The following is a 6,000-nucleotide window of genomic DNA, read 5'->3' as shown; positions in this document are numbered from 1 at the left end:
GTTTGATGTGTTTGATACCATTCCATACCGCTCCCACCAGCCTCCTCTGGTGCACGGAGTCAGGCACAGTCATCCAGTCTTATCTACAATGATATCAGATTGGCCTACATGGCTACTATATTGTGGGACAATGAGTTCCAGTCTAAAACAGATTGCCATATAAATTTCATAGTCAATGACTCATAGATAGGCCTACTGGTAATGTTGCCATCAAGGTGAATTAACGTATCACGATAGTGCACGGTGTATACACTGAGTACACCCACTTTTGCCCTCAGAACAGCTTCAATTCTTTGGCGCAAGGACTCTACAAAGCATTCCACGGGAATTATTTGTATTTAAATATTTTGATATAACTAGGAAAGTCAGTTAAGAACAAATTCTTATTTACAATGATGGCCTACCCTGGGCAAACCCAAACGACACTGGGCCAATTGTGTGCCGCCCTATGGGACACCCAATCACGACCGGTTATGATACAGCCTGGAATCGAACCAGGGTGTTTAGTGACGCCTCTAGCACTGAGATGCAGTGCCTTAGACCGCTGCGCCACTCGGGATTGAAGCCCATGTTGACTCCAATGCTTTCCACAGTTGTTTCAAGTTGGCTGGATGCCCTTTGGGTGGTGGACCATTCTTGACACACAGGAAACTGTTGAGCGTGAAAAACCCAGCAGCGTTGCCGTTCTTGACACCATCAAACTGGTGCGCCTGGCACCTACACCCTGTTCAAAGGCACGTATATTTTGTGTCTTGCCCATTCAACCTTTGAACTGCACACATACACAATCCATGTCTAAATTGTCTCAAGGCTTCAAAGTCCTTCTTTAACTCTCCTCCCCTTCATCTCCACTGATTGAAGTGGATTTAACAAGTGACATCAATAAGAGCTCATAGTTTTCACCTGGATTCACCTGGTCAGTCTATGTCATGGAAATAACAGGTTTTCTTAATGTTTTGTACACTCAGTGTATATCAGAGAAGGCAAATTCTTGAAATGCCCTATCAAATAACCCTATTACACTGGTCTAACAATCATTTCATACTGAAGCGAATTCAGACGGTTTCACACCTGAAATGATTGTTCCAATAGGTCAGATGAAATACATTACTGCCCCCAGCCCTATCACAGCTATCAGATTGAGATGTACATCATCAACACGTCCTGAGGGGACAAGTTGGTCGGTTGCCATGGAGACAGCGCTGAGGCCCAGGCAGTCACTCTACGGATCTGAGAGGAGATGGGCAGTGATAAGGGAAGAAAAAAGCCCCCAAACACAAAAAGGTCAATTTTGGAGCGCCACTGCTGTGCAACTTCCTGCTTTGCCTCCTATGACACTGGCGTCTTTGAGAGTCACTCCACCCCCTCACCCTGATGTGACCCCACATTGAATTTTCAAACTGTCTTTTGCTTCTCGGGTATTATTAAAACATGCAGCGTGTTCATTTTCAGTGAACCACATGACATATAACATATAATGCAATTGCCAAACTGTATTCGAATAGCTCCTGTTACTTTTAAACTGTTCAACTGATACACCCTGACAGGAAGTGAAATCCTCTACTTCTTTCTGTTTAGACGGAGCTGACTAAAGGCCCCGTTCATCTGTGATGGAGGAAGAGAGAACATTCAGGGACATTCAGTCATCTGGTGTGAACGGAGGAAGCTCAGCAAGACTTGGCTGTGATTGGTGCTCGGCCCGTGCAGCAGAAGGATTGCCGAGAGTTTGGAGAGAGAGAGAGAGAGAGAGAAAGAGAATTAGAGAGAGACAGACAGAGAGAGAGAGAGAGAGAGAGAGAGAGAGAGAGAGAGGAGATTATTTCAGCCACACCATATAGCAGCCATATGGGTTTTTACTTTTGTATATATGCAGCTTTCAAATACTGCTAAACATACTTAGGTTCTTTTGAAAACTTTCAAGTACACAATTAACTGTCCGGTCTTCTGACAGACAGGAGTAGGCAATTCTCCCCGGTCCTCTTGATAAAAAGCATGATGAAGTCAGCAAACACCATTCATTATGGATTAAAGATAACACACTGCGTGTCTCAAACAATTGCAAACTCCAACTCAATTTAAGCAACAGAAACATTTCTAAGAAGAACATGTCCTTGAATGTCCTCTGTGGTTAAGTCGGGTCCAGCTCTATGGCCAATTCCCACAACATCTGTGTGGATCAATAAGAGAATAAACTCACCTCAGAAAAAAACAAAATGTGGCTGAAATTCCCAAGATGCCTGCAAACTAGTAAATAAAACGTTGTGTATACGTTGTGGGTACGTTCTGTGTGCAAACTCGCACGTACATGACCTTGAGTGTGATAAGAGGTTCAGGAACCGCCAAGGCTGTCCTTGCAGAGAAAATAGATCAATTATCAATTCTGTTTATCCTTAACAAAGCAGGATAAATATTTACTTAGCAAGACACTACTGTAGATTAACTAAGACAAATCCAACATCTTCATTTTAGTTTTTTTATCGTCCAAGTTATCTACTGGACAAGAGATATCGTTTGGTCAAGGGGATTTCCTTGTGCTGTTTCTGGAGGCCCATCTTTCTACAGCCTACCGTTGGTGACTTCATTTGAGGTAATAAGGACAATGTGCCCTCTTGGTCCCTTGCCATGGCGGACCCATGGTGTGTGGGTGTGTTTGTGTCCGTGCTTAAGTGCGTGTGTGCATGTGTTTGAAGAGTGGCCAGGGCTCGATAAATGTGTGAATATAATCAAAAACATCCCCTTTATGTAGCTAGAGATGAGAAACAGGACATAGGAGATCAATGACATCATTATTTTTCTTCCACTGCCTCCCCTGTCTCCTATTTCAAGATTTATGTGAAACTTCAATAAACCCCACTAGGGTGGTGTACAACTTGACTGCTAATGAGAAAAATATCTGCTAATGTCCCCTTTTAAAATCTTTTATGCAACACAACCTGAGCCTGTGCCTGTGCCTGTGCCTGTGCCTGTGCCTGTGCCTGTGCCTGTGCCTGTGCCTGTGCCTTGTGCCTGTGCCTTGTGCCTGTGCCTTGTGCCTGTGCCTTGTGCCTGTGCCTTGTGCCTGTGCGTGTCTGTGTGCGTGTGCGCGTGTGTGTGTGTGTACGTATGTATGTATGCATGTGAGACATTATGTACTTGCTGCATGCTACAATCCTTCTCACATTTCTAAGTGGTTTCTACCTGGTTTAGTTCGTGCTGTTCACCTTGACATGCACTCCACTACAGCTAGTTCCCGCTCTCATGATTATGGACCAACTTCCTGGATTGGTTCCCTTGCGCTGGAGAAGGGTGTGTCTGCTGTTGTTGATTCTGCGTTTGTGCTGACCTTGACCTTTTTGAGTAATCAACATACCAGAAGACGATATTGCAGCCGTACCGGCCTTCAATCTCAAAATGGAAGCTCAGAACAAACACATTCCCTATAAGGTGTTAGGGAGGAATCATGTGTTTTAATCAGACTGCATCCGGAGTATTCTGCGGTTGACCCCTCCTTCTGGCAGAATACCCCGGATCCATTTGGACACTTTGATGTCATTGCATACAGTTTGCCAAAGGACTCCCATCTCAAATATAGGAAGTCAAATGTTTTCTTTCTCATGTGTGCGTGACTTAAAGCTGGAATCCTTAATGGTGAAACAGCCACGTCCGTTTGCGATATTACAGCAGCAAAGTACTCCTAGTTCTTGTACTGCAAACAACAAACAGTTTTTTCCCCTCGGACATCATTTCACACCTGATAGAAGAGCAAAATATGTATGTACTGCAAAAAAAATGTACTATGATGTGCGACGCTCCTCAGCTCGGCAACAAAAACTATAACAACGGTGGTGGGGCGGTCAGTGGCGCTATTTCCCCCTACTGTGGATTCCAGACACATGACTCATGGATGGCCTCTGGTGTTGTAGTCCGTTGTATGTATACATTTCAGGAGACCAATAATATACTGTACAATACATGTCTTTCAACACGTGTGCCATCCGCACAGCCCACACAAGTCCAATTTTTTATGTCTTAGTCAATGAATTCATTATGATTTCAGACTTGACATGCGAATGAGAAAGCTATCAACCTTTTAGCTCAAGGGCTCTGGCAAGAGATGATTCATCGATAAGGAGCCAAAAATAAGACAGTTTTATATGTCCCTATTCGTCATCATTCCACTAATAATCATCTCCAGAGGCAGCAGACAGATCCAGGCTGAAACATATTCAACCTAGATAGAGATCAACATGAACACATATCATTGAGCAATGTTTGAGCCAACCATGTAAGACTCCTGGGTTCCACTGCTTTAGTTAAAGCTACAGTTTGGGATCTAGGAATCTGTTCAACCAAACCAAGTGAATGGTTGGTTCGCTATTCTGCTATACAACAAATCCCAGATTGTAGCTTTATTAAGGGATAAGAAATAGCACATGGGCCCAAACAACAGATTCAGGCGGATTGATGCCTAATGCTTATTCCTAATTCAGGAAGAGTGTTATAAGGGAAGACAATAGCATTTTGTGGCACATAGTTTGTGTTATAAATCACAGAAACGTTGACTGAGTATCCTGTAAGATCGACTGATTTAGTTAGTGCTATGGGCGCATGCTTACACAAGGATACAGTAGCATTCGAGGTGAGCAATGCTACAGTGAGTTGACACAATATTTGCCGTCACAGACAAAACACACTCCACACATTCATGTGCACAAACAGGCACACATGCACTCATAAATGGAAAAAGGGCCCAGTTTTATCCATCGGAAATGTTCATATTGAACATTCCAGTTCCACTCAGCTATTCCTTCACATATTCCCAAACCAGCATGATAATTCTGCTCATTTTATTATCCCAACGGTTAGTTGTTGAGGATCTCCACACTGTGTCGATCCAACGGCCAAGAGTTATTCTGGAAATAGTTTGAGTGTTAAGTAATCACATGAGACTTTGTCCACTGCTATATGTTAACTAAGGTAGATATCACTTCACTTCAGAAAGCATTCATACTCCTTGACTTATTCCACATTGTGTTACAGCCTGCATTCAAAATAGATTACATATATTTTCTTCTCTTACACAATACCCCATAATGACAAAGTGAAAACATGTTTTTAGAAAATGTTGTACATTTTGTGAAAATGAAATACAGAAATATCTTATTTACATCAGTATTTACACCCCCGAGTCAATACATGTTAGAAACACCTTTGGCGGTGATTACAGCTGTGAGTTTTTCTGGGTACGTCTCCAAGAGCTTTGCACACCTGGATTGTGAATCTTCAAGCTCTGTCAAGTTGGTTGTTGATCATTGCTAGACAGCCATTGTCAAGTCTTGCCATAGATTTTCAAGCCAATTTACGTCAACACCGTAACTATTCCACAGGAACATTCAATATCGTCTTGGTAAGCAACTCCAGTGTATATTTGGCCTTGTGTTTTGGGTTATTGTCCTGCTGAAAGATGAATTCATCTCCCAGTGTCTGGTGGAAAGCAGACTGAACCAGGTTTTCCTCTAGGATTAGCTCTATTACTTTTCTTTTTATCCCAAAAAACTCCTTCGTCCTTGCCGATGACAAGCATACCCATAACATGATGCAGCCACCACCATGCTTGAAAATATGAAGAGTGGTACTCAGTGATGTGTTGTGTTGGATTTGCTCCAAACATAATGCTTTGCATTCAGGACATAACGTTCAATTCTTGGCCACATTTTTTGCAGTTTTACTTTAGTGCCTCATACAAGATGCATGTTTTGGAATATTTTTATTCTGTACAGGCTTACTTCTTTTCACTCTGTCATTTAGGTTAGTATTGTGGAGTAACTACAATGTTGTTGATCCATCCTCAGTTTTCTCCTATGACAGCCACTAAACTCTGTAACTGTTTTAAAGTCACCATTGGCCTCATGGTGAAATCCCTGAGTGGTTTACTTCCTTTCTGGCAACTGAGTTAGGAAGGACGCCTATATCTTTGGTGTGTTGATTCACCATCCAAAGTGCAATTAATAACTTCACCAT

This window comes from Salmo salar, chromosome 16, assembly GCF_965601325.2.
Source record: "Salmo salar chromosome 16, fSalSal1, whole genome shotgun sequence".
Taxonomy (NCBI): Eukaryota; Metazoa; Chordata; class Actinopteri; order Salmoniformes; family Salmonidae; genus Salmo; species Salmo salar.
This window is presented reverse-complemented; position numbering follows the sequence as displayed.